Source organism: Carcharhinus amblyrhynchos, chromosome 3, assembly GCF_965287045.1.
Source record: "Carcharhinus amblyrhynchos chromosome 3, sCarAmb.v2.hapA, whole genome shotgun sequence".
In the NCBI taxonomy this organism is placed as follows: Eukaryota; Metazoa; Chordata; class Chondrichthyes; order Carcharhiniformes; family Carcharhinidae; genus Carcharhinus; species Carcharhinus amblyrhynchos.
Genome location: NC_137326.1, coordinates 66,247,597 through 66,263,230, shown reverse-complemented (window position 1 = coordinate 66,263,230; position 15,634 = coordinate 66,247,597).

Genomic DNA, 15,634 nt, shown 5'->3' with positions numbered 1-15,634 from the left:
ATGAGTTCAGCAATTTGGAAGAAATCCACAATCGGTTCCAAAGTTTCTCTGAATACCTTCGGGCAGTAAATGCCGTTTAGCTGATATTCAGCCAATTTGTGTATCTCAATGAATTGAGAAAGTGGTAATGTCCTTATCTCGATGAGTTCAGCAAGTTGGAAGAAATCCACAATCAGTTCCAAAGTTTCTCTCAAAACCACCCAGCAGTGAATGCCATGTGGCTGATATTCTGCCAATGTGTGTATCTCAATGAATTGAGAATGTGGTCAAGTGCTTATCTCGATGAGTTCAGCAATTTGGAAGAAATTCACAATCGGTTCCCAAGTTTCTCTGAATACCATCGAGCCGTGAATGCCATTTGTCTAATATTCTGCCAAAAAGTGTATCTCAATGAAATGAGAAAGTGTAAAGTTGTTTATCTCGATGGGTTCAGCAAGTTGGAAGAAATACCCAATCTGTTCCAAAGTTTCTCTGAATACCTTCGAGCAGTAAATGCCGTTTAGCTGATATTCAGCCAATGTGTGTATCTCAATGAATTGAGAAAGTGGTAATGTCCTTATCTCGATGAGTTCAGCAATTTGGAAGAAATCCACAATCGGTTCCAAAGTTTCTCTGAAAACCATCGAGCAGTGAATGCCATTTGGCTGATATTCAGCCAATGTGTGTATCTCAATGAATTGAGAAAGAGGTAATGTCCTTATCTCGATGAGTTCAGAAAGTTGGAAGAAATTCACAATCTGTTCCAAAGTTTCTCTGAATACCTTCGAGCAGTGAATGCCATTTGTCTGATATTCAGCCAATGTGTGTATCTCAATGAATTGAGAAAGTGGTAATGTCCTTATCTCGATGAGTTCAGCAATTTGGTAGAAATCCACAATCGTTCCAAACTTTCTCTGACAACCATCGAGCAGTGAATGCCATTTGGCTGATATTCAGCCAATGTGTGTATCTCAATGATTTGAGAAACTGGTGATGTCCTTATCTCGATGAGTTCAGCAAGTTGGAAGAAATCCACAATCTGTTCCAAAGTTTCTCAGAAAACCATCGAGCAGTGAATGCTATTTGGCTGATATTCAGCCAATGTGTGTATCTCAATGAATTGAGAAAGTGGTAATGTCCTTATCTCGATGAGTTCAGCAATTTGGAAGAAATACACAATCTGTTCCAAAGTGTCTCAGAAAACCATCGAGCAGTGAATGCCATTTGGCTGATATTCTGCCAACGTGTGTATCTCAATGAATTGAGAAAGTGGCAATGTCCTTATCTCGATGAGTAGAGCAAATTGGAAGATATCCACAATCTGTTCCAAAGTTTCTCTGAATACCTTCGAGGAGTGAATGCCATTTGGCTGATATTCTGCCAATGAGTGTATCTCAATGAAATCAGAAAGCGTTAAGTTGTTTATCTCGATGGGTTCAGCAAGTTGGAAGAAATACCCAATCTGTTCCAAAGTTTCTCTGAATACATTCGAGCAGTGAATGCCATTTGGTTGATATTCTGCCAATGTGTGTATCTCAGTGAATTGAGAAAGTGGTAATGTCCTTATCTCGATGAGTTCAGCAAGTTGGAAGAAATCCACAATCTGTTCCAAAATTTCTCGGAATACCTTCGAGCAGTAAAAGCCATTTAGCTGATATTCTGTCAATGCGTGAATCTCAATGAGATGAGAAACTGGTAAAGTGCTTACCTCGATGAGTTCAGCAAGTTGGAAGAAATCCACAATAGGTTCCAAAATTCCTCTGAAATCCATCGAGCAGTGAATCCCATTTGGCTGATATTCTGCCAATGTGTGTATCTCAATGAATTTAGAAAGTGGTAATGTCCTTATCTCGATGAGTTCAGCAATTTGGAAGAAATCCACAATCGGTTCCAAAGTTTCTCTGAAAAACATCGAGCAGTGAATGCCATTTGGCTGATATTCAGCCAATGTGTGCATCTCAATGAACTGAGAAACAGGTGATGTCCTTATCTCGATGAGTTCAGCAAGTTGGAAGAAATCCACAATGTGTTCCAAAGTTTCTCAGAAAACCATCGAGCAGTGAATGCTATTTGGCTGATATTCAGCCAATGTGTGTATCTCAATGAATTGAGAAAGTGGTAATGTCCTTATCTCGATGAGTTCAGCAATTTGAAAGAAATCCACAATCTGTTCCAAAGTGTCTCAGAAAACCATCGAGCAGTGAATGCCATTCTGCTGATATTCTGCCAACGTGTGTATCTCAATGAATTGAGAAAGTGGCAATGTCCTTATCTCGATGAGTACAGCAAAATGGAAGATATCCACAATCTGTTCCAAAGTTTCTCTGAATACCTTCGAGGAGTGAATGCCATTTGGCTGACATTCTGCCAATGAGTGTATCTCAATGAAATCAGAAAGCGTTAAGTTGTTTATCTCGATGGGTTCAGCAAGTTGGAAGAAATACCCAATCTGTTCCAAAGTTTCTCTGAATACCTTCGAGCAGTGAATGCCATTTGGCTGATATTCAGCCAATGTGTGTATCTCAATGAATTGAAGAAGTGGTAATGTCCTTATCTCGATCAGTTCAGCAATTTGGGAGAAATACACAATCGGTTCCAAAGTTTCTCTGAAACACCATCGAGCAGTGAAAGCCATTTGGCTGATATTCTGCCAATGTGTGTATCTCAGTGAATTGAGAAAGTGGTAATGTCCTTATCTCGATGAGTTCAGCAAGTTGGAAGAAATCCACAATCTGTTCCAAAATTTCTCTGAATACCTTCGAGCAGTAAAAGCCATTTAGCTGATATTCTGTCAATGCGTGAATCTCAATGAGATGAGAAACTGGGAAAGTGCTTACCTCGATGAGTTCAGGAAGTTGGAAGAAATCCACAATAGGTTCCAAAGTTTCTCTGAAATCCATCGAGCAGTGAATCCCATTTGGCTGATATTCTGCCAATGTGTGTAGCTCAATGAATTGAGAAACTGGTAATGTCCTTATCTCGATGAGTTCAGCAAGTTGGAAGAAATCCACAATCTGTTCCAAAGTTTCTCTGAATACCTTCGAGCAGTGAATGCTATTTGGCTGATATTCAGCCAATGTGTGTATCTCAATGAATTGAGAAAGTGGTAATGTCCTTATCTCGATGAGTTCAGCAATTTGAAAGAAATCCACAATCTGTTCCAAAGTTTCTCTGAAAACCATCGAGCAGTGAATGCCATTTGGCTGATATTCTGCCAATGTGTGTATCTCAATGAATTGAGAAAGTGGCAATGACCTTATCTCGATGAGTTCAGCAAGTTGGAAGAAATCCACAATAGGTTCTAAAGTTTCTCTGAAAACCATCGAGCAGCGAGCGCCAGTTGGCTGATATTCTGCCAATGTATGTATCTCAATGAATTGTGGAAGTGGTAATGTCCTTATCTCAATGAGTTCAGCAAAATGGAACAAATCCACAAACGGTTCCAAAGTTTCTCTGAAAACCATCGAGCAGTGAATGCCATTTGGCTGATATTCTGCCAATGTGTGTATCTCAATGAATTGTGAAACTGGTAATTTCCTTATCTCGATGAGTTCAGCAAGTTGGAAGAAATCCACAATCTGTTCCAAAGTTTCTCTGAATACCTTCGGGCAGTGAAAGCCGTTTGGCTGATATTCTGCCAAAGTGTGTATCTCAATGAATTGAGGAAGTGGTAATGACCTTAACTCGATGAGATCAGCAAAGTGGAAGAAATCCACAATCTGTTCCAAAGTTTCTCTGAATACCTTCGAGCAGTGAATGCCATTTGGCTGATATTCAGCCGATGTGTGTATCTCAATGAATTGAGAAAGTGGTTATGTCCTTCTCTCGATGAGTTCAGCAATTTGGAAGAAATCCACAATCGGTTCCAAAGTTTCTCTGAAAACCATCGAGCAGTGAACGCCATTTGGCTGATGTTCTGCCAATGTGTGTACCTCAATGAAATGTGAAAGTGGTAAAGTGCTTATCTGGATGAGTTCAGCAAGTTGGAAGAAATCCACAACCTGTTCCAAAATTTCTCTGAATACCTTCGAGCAGTAAAAGCCATCTAGCTGATATTCTGTCAATGCGTGAATCTCAACGAGATGAGAAAGTGGTCAAGTGCTTATCTCGATGAGTTCAGCAAGTTGGAAGACATCCACAATAGGTTCCAAAGTTTCTCTGAAAACCATCGAGCAGCGAGCGCCATTTGGCTGATATTCTGCCAATGTGTGTATCTCAATGAATTGTGGAAGTGGTAATGTCCTTATCTCGATGAGTTCAGCAAATTGGAAGAAATCCACAATCGGTTCCAAAGTTTCTCTGAAAACCATGGAGCAGTGAGCGCCATTTGGCTGATGTTCTGCCAATGTGTGTATCTCAATGAAATGAGAAAGTGGTAAAGTGCTTATCTGGATGAGTTCAGCAAGTTGGAAGAAATCCACAATCTGTTCCAAAATTTCTCTGAATACCATCGAGCTGTAAAAGCCATTTAGCTGATATTCTGTCAATGCGTGAATCTCAATGAGATGAGAAACTGGTGAAGTGCTTATCTCGATGAGTTCAGCAAGTTGGAAGAAATCCACAATCGGTTCCAAAGTTTCTCTGAAAACCATCGAGCAGTGGATCCCATTTGGCTGATATTCTGCCAATGTGTGTATCTCAATGAATTGAGAAAGTGGTCAAGTGCTTATCTCGATGATTTCAGCAATTTGGAAGAAATTCACAATCGGTTCCCAAGTTTCTCGGAATACCATCGAGCCGTGAATACCATTTGTCTAATATTCTGCCAATGAGTGTATCTGAATGAAATGAGAAAGTGTTAAGTTGTTTATCTCGATGGGTTCAGCAAGTTGGAAGAAATACCCAACATGTTCCAAAGTTTCTCTGAATACCTACGAGCAGTGAATGCTATTTGGCTGATATTCAGCCAATGTGTGTATCTCAATGAATGGAGAAAGTGGTAATGTCCTTATCTCGATGAGTTCAGCAATTTGAAAGAAATCCACAATCAGTTCCAAAGTTTCTCTGAAAACCATCGAGCAGTGAATGCCATTTGGCTGATATTCTGCCAATGTGTGTATCTCAATGAATTGAGAAAGTGGCAATGACCTTATCTCGATGAGTTCAGCAAGTTGGAAGAAATCCACAATAGGTTCTAAAGTTTCTCTGAAAACCATCGAGCAGCGAGCGCCAGTTGGCTGATATTCTGCCAATGTGTGTATCTCAATGAATTGTGGAAGTGGTAATGTCCTTATCTCAATGAGTTTAGCAAAATGGAACAAATCCACAAACGGTTCCAAAGTTTCTCTGAAAACCATCGAGCAATGAGCGCCATTTGGCTGATGTTCTGCCAATGTGTGTATCTCAATGAAATGAGAAAGTGGTTAAGTGCTTATCTCGATGAGTTCAGCAAGTTGAAAGAAATCCACAATCGGTTCTAAAGTTTCTCTGAAAACCATCGAGCAGTGAATGCCATTTGGCTGATATTCAGCCAATGTGTGTATCTCAATGAATTGTGAATCTGGTAATGTCCTTATCGCGATGAGTTCAGCAAGTTGGAAGAAATCCACAATCTGTACCAAAGTTTCTCTGAATACCTTCGGGCAGTGAATGCCGTTTGGCTGATATTCAGCCAATGTGTGTATCTCAATGAATTGAGAAAGTGGTAATGTCCTTATCTCGATGAGTTCAGCAATTTGGAAGAAATCCACAATCGGTTCCAAAGTTTCTCTGAAAACCATCGAGACGTGAATGCCATTTGGCCGATATTCTGCCAAAGTGTGTATCTCAATGAATTGAGAAAGTGGTAATGTCCTTATCTCGATGAGATCAGCAAATTGGAAGAAATCCACAATCTGTTCCAAAGTTTCTCTGAATACCTTCGAGCAGTGAATGCCATTTGGCTGATATTCAGCCAATGTGTGTATCTCAATGAATTGAGAAAGAGGTAATGTCCTTATCTCGATGAGTTCAGAAAGTTGGAAGAAATTCACAATCTGTTCCAAAGTTTCTCTGAATACCTTCGAGCAGTGAATGCCATTTGTCTGATATTCAGCCAATGTGTGTATCTCAATGAATTGAGAAAGTGGTAATGTCCTTATCTCGATGAGTTCAGCAATTTGGAAGAAATCCACAATCGGTTCCAAACTTTCTCTGACAACCTTCGAGCAGTGAATGCCATTTGGCTGATATTCAGCCAATGTGTGTATCTCAATGAATTGAGAAACTGCTGATGTCCTTATCTCGATGAGTTCAGCAAGTTGGAAGAAATCCACAATCTGTTCCAAAGTTTCTCAGAAAACCTTCGAGCAGTGAATGCTATTTGGCTGATATCCAGCCAATGTGTGTATCTCAATGAATTGAGAAAGTGGTAATGTCCTTATCTCGATGAGTTCAGCAATTTGGAAGAAATCCACAATCGGTTCCAAACTTTCTCTGACAACCTTCGAGCAGTGAATGCCATTTGGCTGATATTCAGCCAATGTGTGTATCTCAATGAATTGAGAAATTGGTGATGTCCTAATCTCGATGAGTTCAGCAAGTTGGAAGAAATCCACAATATGTTCCAAAGTTTCTCAGAAAACCATCGAGCAGTGAATGTAATTTGGCTGATATTCAGCCAATGTGTGTATCTCAATGAATTGAGAAAGTGGTAATGTCCTTATCTGGATGAGTTCAGCAATTTGGAAGAAATCCACAATCTGTTCCAAAGTTTCTCAGAAAACCATCGAGCAGTGAATGCCATTTGGCTGATATTCTGCCAACGTGTGTATCTCAATGAATTGAGAAAGTGGCAATGTCCTTATCTCGATGAGTAGAGCAAATTGGAAGATATCCACAATCTGTTCCAAAGTTTCTCTGAATACCTTCGAGGAGTGAATGCCATTTGGCTGATATTCTGCCAATGAGTGTATCTCAATGAAATCAGAAAGCGTTAAGTTGTTTATCTCGATGGGTTCAGCAAGTTGGAAGAAATACCCAATCTGTTCCAAAGTTTCTCTGAATACCTTCGGGCAGTGAATGCCGTTTGGCTGATATTCAGCCAATGTGTGTATCTCAATGAATTGAGAAAGTGGTAATGTCCTTATCTCGATGAGTTCAGCAATTTGGAAGAAATCCACAATCGGTTCCAAAGTTTCTCTGAAAACCATCGAGACGTGAATGCCATTTGGCCGATATTCTGCCAAAGTGTGTATCTCAATGAATTGAGAAAGTGGTAATGTCCTTATCTCGATGAGATCAGCAAATTGGAAGAAATCCACAATCTGTTCCAAAGTTTCTCTGAATACCTTCGAGCAGTGAATGCCATTTGGCTGATATTCAGCCAATGTGTGTATCTCAATGAATTGAGAAAGAGGTAATGTCCTTATCTCGATGAGTTCAGAAAGTTGGAAGAAATTCACAATCTGTTCCAAAGTTTCTCTGAATACCTTCGAGCAGTGAATGCTATTTGGCTGATATTCTGCCAATGTGTGTATCTCAATGAATTGAGAAAGTGGTAATGTCCTTATCTCGATGAGTTCAGCAAGTTGGAAGAAATCCACAATAGGTTCTAAAGTTTCTCTGAAAACCATCGAGCAGCGAGCGCCAGTTGGCTGATATTCTGCCACTGTGTGTATCTCAATGAATTGTGGAAGTGGTAATGTCCTTATCTCAATGAGTTCAGCAAAATGGAACAAATCCACAAACGGTTCCAAAGTTTCTCTGAAAACCATCGAGCAGTGAGCGCCATTTGGCTGATGTTCTGCCAATGTGTGTATCTCAATGAAATGAGAAAGTGGTAAAGTGCTTATCTCGATGAGTTCAGCAAGTTGGAACAAATCCACAAGCGGTTCTAAAGTTTCTCTGAAAACCATCGAGCAGTGAATGCCATTTGGCTGATATTCTGCCAATGTGTGTATCTCAATGAATTGAGAAAGTGGTAATGTCATTATCTCGATGAGTTCAGCAATTTGGAAGAAATCCACAATCGGTTCCAAAGTTTCTCTGAATACCTTCGGGCAGTAAATGCCGTTTAGCTGATATTCAGCCAATTTGTGTATCTCAATGAATTGAGAAAGTGGTAATGTCCTTATCTCGATGAGTTCAGCAAGTTGGAAGAAATCCACAATCAGTTCCAAAGTTTCTCTCAAAACCACCCAGCAGTGAATGCCATGTGGCTGATATTCTGCCAATGTGTGTATCTCAATGAATTGAGAATGTGGTCAAGTGCTTATCTCGATGAGTTCAGCAATTTGGAAGAAATTCACAATCGGTTCCCAAGTTTCTCTGAATACCATCGAGCCGTGAATGCCATTTGTCTAATATTCTGCCAAAAAGTGTATCTCAATGAAATGAGAAAGTGTAAAGTTGTTTATCTCGATGGGTTCAGCAAGTTGGAAGAAATACCCAATCTGTTCCAAAGTTTCTCTGAATACCTTCGAGCAGTAAATGCCGTTTAGCTGATATTCAGCCAATGTGTGTATCTCAATGAATTGAGAAAGTGGTAATGTCCTTATCTCGATGAGTTCAGCAATTTGGAAGAAATCCACAATCGGTTCCAAAGTTTCTCTGAAAACCATCGAGACGTGAATGCCATTTGGCTGATATTCTGCCAAAGTGTGTATCTCAATGAATTGAGAAAGTGGTAATGACCTTATCTCGATGAGATCAGCAAAGTGGAAGAAATCCACAATCTGTTCCAAAGTTTCTCTGAATACCTTCGAGCAGTGAATGCCATTTGGCTGATATTCAGCCAATTTGTGTATCTCAATGAATTGAGAAAGTGGTAATGTCCTTATCTCGATGAGTTCAGCAAGTTGGAAGAAATCCACAATCAGTTCCAAAGTTTCTCTCAAAACCACCCAGCAGTGAATGCCATGTGGCTGATATTCTGCCAATGTGTGTATCTCAATGAATTGAGAATGTGGTCAAGTGCTTATCTCGATGAGTTCAGCAATTTGGAAGAAATTCACAATCGGTTCCCAAGTTTCTCTGAATACCATCGAGCCGTGAATGCCATTTGTCTAATATTCTGCCAAAAAGTGTATCTCAGTGAAATGAGAAAGTGTAAAGTTGTTTATCTCGATGGGTTCAGCAAGTTGGAAGAAATACCCAATCTGTTCCAAAGTTTCTCTGAATACCTTCGAGCAGTGAATGCCAATTGGCTGATATTCAGCCTATGTGTGTATCTCAATGTATTGAGAAAGTGGTAATGTAATTATCTCGATGACTACAGCAATTTGGGAGAAATCCACAATCGGTTCCAAAGTTTCTCTGAAAACCATCGAGCAGTGAATGCCATTTGGCTGATATTCAGCCAATGTGTGTATCTCAATGAATTGAGAAAGAGGTAATGTCCTTATCTCGATGAGTTCAGAAAGTTGGAAGAAATTCACAATCTGTTCCAAAGTTTCTCTGAATACCTTCGAGCAGTGAATGCCATTTGTCTGATATTCAGCCAATGTGTGTATCTCAATGAATTGAGAAAGTGGTAATGTCCTTATCTCGATGAGTTCAGCAATTTGGTAGAAATCCACAATCGTTCCAAACTTTCTCTGACAACCATCGAGCAGTGAATGCCATTTGGCTGATATTCAGCCAATGTGTGTATCTCAATGATTTGAGAAACTGGTGATGTCCTTATCTCGATGAGTTCAGCAAGTTGGAAGAAATCCACAATCTGTTCCAAAGTTACTCAGAAAACCATCGAGCAGTGAATGCTATTTGGCTGATATTCAGCCAATGTGTGTATCTCAATGAATTGAGAAAGTGGTAATGTCCTTATCTCGATGAGTTCAGCAATTTGGAAGAAATACACAATCTGTTCCAAAGTGTCTCAGAAAACCATCGAGCAGTGAATGCCATTTGGCTGATATTCTGCCAACGTGTGTATCTCAATGAATTGAGAAAGTGGCAATGTCCTTATCTCGATGAGTACAGCAAATTGGAAGATATCCACAATCTGTTCCAAAGTTTCTCTGAATACCTTCGAGGAGTGAATGCCATTTGGCTGATATTCTGCCAATGAGTGTATCTCAATGAAATCAGAAAGCGTTAAGTTGTTTATCTCGATGGGTTCAGCAAGTTGGAAGAAATACCCAATCTGTTCCAAAGTTTCTCTGAATACATTCGAGCAGTGAATGCCATTTGGCTGATATTCTGCCAATGTGTGTATCTCAGTGAATTGAGAAAGTGGTAATGTCCTTATCTCGATGAGTTCAGCAAGTTGGAAGAAATCCACAATCTGTTCCAAAATTTCTCGGAATACCTTCGAGCAGTAAAAGCCATTTAGCTGATATTCTGTCAATGCGTGAATCTCAATGAGATGAGAAACTGGTAAAGTGCTTACCTCGATGAGTTCAGCAAGTTGGAAGAAATCCACAATAGGTTCCAAAATTCCTCTGAAATCCATCGAGCAGTGAATCCCATTTGGCTGATATTCTGCCAATGTGTGTATCTCAATGAATTTAGAAAGTGGTAATGTCCTTATCTCGATGAGTTCAGCAATTTGGAAGAAATCCACAATCGGTTCCAAAGTTTCTCTGAAAACCATCGAGCAGTGAATGCCATTTGGCTGATATTCAGCCAATGTGTGCATCTCAATGAACTGAGAAACAGGTGATGTCCTTATCTCGATGAGTTCAGCAAGTTGGAAGAAATCCACAATGTGTTCCAAAGTTTCTCAGAAAACCATCGAGCAGTGAATGCTATTTGGCTGATATTCAGCCAATGTGTGTATCTCAATGAATTGAGAAAGTGGTAATGTCCTTATCTCGATGAGTTCAGCAATTTGAAAGAAATCCACAATCTGTTCCAAAGTGTCTCAGAAAACCATCGAGCAGTGAATGCCATTTTGCTGATATTCTGCCAACGTGTGTATCTCAATGAATTGAGAAAGTGGCAATGTCCTTATCTCGATGAGTACAGCAAAATGGAAGATATCCACAATCTGTTCCAAAGTTTCTCTGAATACCTTCAAGGAGTGAATGCCATTTGGCTGATATTCTGCCAATGAGTGTATCTCAATGAAATCAGAAAGCGTTAAGTTGTTTATCTCGATGGGTTCAGCAAGTTGGAAGAAATACCCAATCTGTTCCAAAGTTTCTCTGAATACCTTCGAGCAGTGAATGCCATTTGGCTGATATTCAGCCAATGTGTGTATCTCAATGAATTGAAGAAGTGGTAATGTCCTTATCTCGATGAGTTCAGCAATTTGGGAGAAATACACAATCGGTTCCAAAGTTTCTCTGAAAAACCATCGAGCAGTGAAAGCCATTTGGCTGATATTCTGCCAATGTGTGTATCTCAGTGAATTGAGAAAGTGGTAATGTCCTTATCTCGATGAGTTCAGCAAGTTGGAAGAAATCCACAATCTGTTCCAAAATTTCTCTGAATACCTTCGAGCAGTAAAAGCCATTTAGCTGATATTCTGTCAATGCGTGAATCTCAATGAGATGAGAAACTGGGAAAGTGCTTACCTCGATGAGTTCAGGAAGTTGGAAGAAATCCACAATAGGTTCCAAAGTTTCTCTGAAATCCATCGAGCAGTGAATCCCATTTGGCTGATATTCTGCCAATGTGTGTAGCTCAATGAATTGAGAAACTGGTAATGTCCTTATCTCGATGAGTTCAGCAAGTTGGAAGAAATCCACAATCTGTTCCAAAGTTTCTCTGAATACCTTCGAGCAGTGAATGCTATTTGGCTGATATTCAGCCAATGTGTGTATCTCAATGAATTGAGAAAGTGGTAATGTCCTTATCTCGATGAGTTCAGCAATTTGAAAGAAATCCACAATCTGTTCCAAAGTTTCTCTGAAAACCATCGAGCAGTGAATGCCATTTGGCTGATATTCTGCCAATGTGTGTATCTCAATGAATTGAGAAAGTGGCAATGACCTTATCTCGATGAGTTCAGCAAGTTGGAAGAAATCCACAATAGGTTCTAAAGTTTCTCTGAAAACCATCGAGCAGCGAGCGCCAGTTGGCTGATATTCTGCCAATGTATGTATCTCAATGAATTGTGGAAGTGGTAATGTCCTTATCTCAATGAGTTCAGCAAAATGGAACAAATCCACAAACGGTTCCAAAGTTTCTCTGAAAACCATCGAGCAGTGAATGCCATTTGGCTGATATTCTGCCAATGTGTGTATCTCAATGAATTGTGAAACTGGTAATTTCCTTATCTCGATGAGTTCAGCAAGTTGGAAGAAATCCACAATCTGTTCCAAAGTTTCTCTGAATACCTTCGGGCAGTGAAAGCCGTTTGGCTGATATTCTGCCAAAGTGTGTATCTCAATGAATTGAGGAAGTGGTAATGACCTTAACTCGATGAGATCAGCAAAGTGGAAGAAATCCACAATCTGTTCCAAAGTTTCTCTGAATACCTTCGAGCAGTGAATGCCATTTGGCTGATATTCAGCCGATGTGTGTATCTCAATGAATTGAGAAAGTGGTTATGTCCTTCTCTCGATGAGTTCAGCAATTTGGAAGAAATCCACAATCGGTTCCAAAGTTTCTCTGAAAACCATCGAGCAGTGAACGCCATTTGGCTGATGTTCTGCCAATGTGTGTACCTCAATGAAATGTGAAAGTGGTAAAGTGCTTATCTGGATGAGTTCAGCAAGTTGGAAGAAATCCACAACCTGTTCCAAAATTTCTCTGAATACCTTCGAGCAGTAAAAGCCATCTAGCTGATATTCTGTCAATGCGTGAATCTCAACGAGATGAGAAAGTGGTCAAGTGCTTATCTCGATGAGTTCAGCAAGTTGGAAGACATCCACAATAGGTTCCAAAGTTTCTCTGAAAACCATCGAGCAGCGAGCGCCATTTGGCTGATATTCTGCCAATGTGTGTATCTCAATGAATTGTGGAAGTGGTAATGTCCTTATCTCGATGAGTTCAGCAAATTGGAAGAAATCCACAATCGGTTCCAAAGTTTCTCTGAAAACCATGGAGCAGTGAGCGCCATTTGGCTGATGTTCTGCCAATGTGTGTATCTCAATGAAATGAGAAAGTGGTAAAGTGCTTATCTGGATGAGTTCAGCAAGTTGGAAGAAATCCACAATCTGTTCCAAAATTTCTCTGAATACCATCGAGCTGTAAAAGCCATTTAGCTGATATTCTGTCAATGCGTGAATCTCAATGAGATGAGAAACTGGTGAAGTGCTTATCTCGATGAGTTCAGCAAGTTGGAAGAAATCCACAATCGGTTCCAAAGTTTCTCTGAAAACCATCGAGCAGTGGATCCCATTTGGCTGATATTCTGCCAATGTGTGTATCTCAATGAATTGAGAAAGTGGTCAAGTGCTTATCTCGATGATTTCAGCAATTTGGAAGAAATTCACAATCGGTTCCCAAGTTTCTCGGAATACCATCGAGCCGTGAATACCATTTGTCTAATATTCTGCCAATGAGTGTATCTGAATGAAATGAGAAAGTGTTAAGTTGTTTATCTCGATGGGTTCAGCAAGTTGGTTGAAATACCCAACATGTTCCAAAGTTTCTCTGAATACCTACGAGCAGTGAATGCTATTTGGCTGATATTCAGCCAATGTGTGTATCTCAATGAATGGAGAAAGTGGTAATGTCCTTATCTCGATGAGTTCAGCAATTTGAAAGAAATCCACAATCAGTTCCAAAGTTTCTCTGAAAACCATCGAGCAGTGAATGCCATTTGGCTGATATTCTGCCAATGTGTGTATCTCAATGAATTGAGAAAGTGGCAATGACCTTATCTCGATGAGTTCAGCAAGTTGGAAGAAATCCACAATAGGTTCTAAAGTTTCTCTGAAAACCATCGAGCAGCGAGCGCCAGTTGGCTGATATTCTGCCAATGTGTGTATCTCAATGAATTGTGGAAGTGGTAATGTCCTTATCTCAATGAGTTTAGCAAAATGGAACAAATCCACAAACGGTTCCAAAGTTTCTCTGAAAACCATCGAGCAATGAGCGCCATTTGGCTGATGTTCTGCCAATGTGTGTATCTCAATGAAATGAGAAAGTGGTTAAGTGCTTATCTCGATGAGTTCAGCAAGTTGAAAGAAATCCACAATCGGTTCTAAAGTTTCTCTGAAAACCATCGAGCAGTGAATGCCATTTGGCTGATATTCAGCCAATGTGTGTATCTCAATGAATTGTGAATCTGGTAATGTCCTTATCGCGATGAGTTCAGCAAGTTGGAAGAAATCCACAATCTGTACCAAAGTTTCTCTGAATACCTTCGGGCAGTGAATGCCGTTTGGCTGATATTCAGCCAATGTGTGTATCTCAATGAATTGAGAAAGTGGTAATGTCCTTATCTCGATGAGTTCAGCAATTTGGAAGAAATCCACAATCGGTTCCAAAGTTTCTCTGAAAACCATCGAGACGTGAATGCCATTTGGCCGATATTCTGCCAAAGTGTGTATCTCAATGAATTGAGAAAGTGGTAATGTCCTTATCTCGATGAGATCAGCAAATTGGAAGAAATCCACAATCTGTTCCAAAGTTTCTCTGAATACCTTCGAGCAGTGAATGCCATTTGGCTGATATTCAGCCAATGTGTGTATCTCAATGAATTGAGAAAGAGGTAATGTCCTTATCTCGATGAGTTCAGAAAGTTGGAAGAAATTCACAATCTGTTCCAAAGTTTCTCTGAATACCTTCGAGCAGTGAATGCCATTTGTCTGATATTCAGCCAATGTGTGTATCTCAATGAATTGAGAAAGTGGTAATGTCCTTATCTCGATGAGTTCAGCAATTTGGAAGAAATCCACAATCGGTTCCAAACTTTCTCTGACAACCTTCGAGCAGTGAATGCCATTTGGCTGATATTCAGCCAATGTGTGTATCTCAATGAATTGAGAAACTGCTGATGTCCTTATCTCGATGAGTTCAGCAAGTTGGAAGAAATCCACAATCTGTTCCAAAGTTTCTCAGAAAACCTTCGAGCAGTGAATGCTATTTGGCTGATATCCAGCCAATGTGTGTATCTCAATGAATTGAGAAAGTGGTAATGTCCTTATCTCGATGAGTTCAGCAATTTGGAAGAAATCCACAATCGGTTCCAAACTTTCTCTGACAACCTTCGAGCAGTGAATGCCATTTGGCTGATATTCAGCCAATGTGTGTATCTCAATGAATTGAGAAATTGGTGATGTCCTAATCTCGATGAGTTCAGCAAGTTGGAAGAAATCCACAATATGTTCCAAAGTTTCTCAGAAAACCATCGAGCAGTGAATGTAATTTGGCTGATATTCAGCCAATGTGTGTATCTCAATGAATTGAGAAAGTGGTAATGTCCTTATCTCGATGAGTTCAGCAATTTGGAAGAAATCCACAATCTGTTCCAAAGTTTCTCAGAAAACCATCGAGCAGTGAATGCCATTTGGCTGATATTCTGCCAACGTGTGTATCTCAATGAATTGAGAAAGTGGCAATGTCCTTATCTCGATGAGTAGAGCAAATTGGAAGATATCCACAATCTGTTCCAAAGTTTCTCTGAATACCTTCGAGGAGTGAATGCCATTTGGCTGATATTCTGCCAATGAGTGTATCTCAATGAAATCAGAAAGCGTTAAGTTGTTTATCTCGATGGGTTCAGCAAGTTGGAAGAAATACCCAATCTGTTCCAAAGTTTCTCTGAATACCTTCGAGCAGTGAATGCCATTTGGCTGATATTCAGCCAATGTGTGTATCTCAATGAATTGAAAAAGTG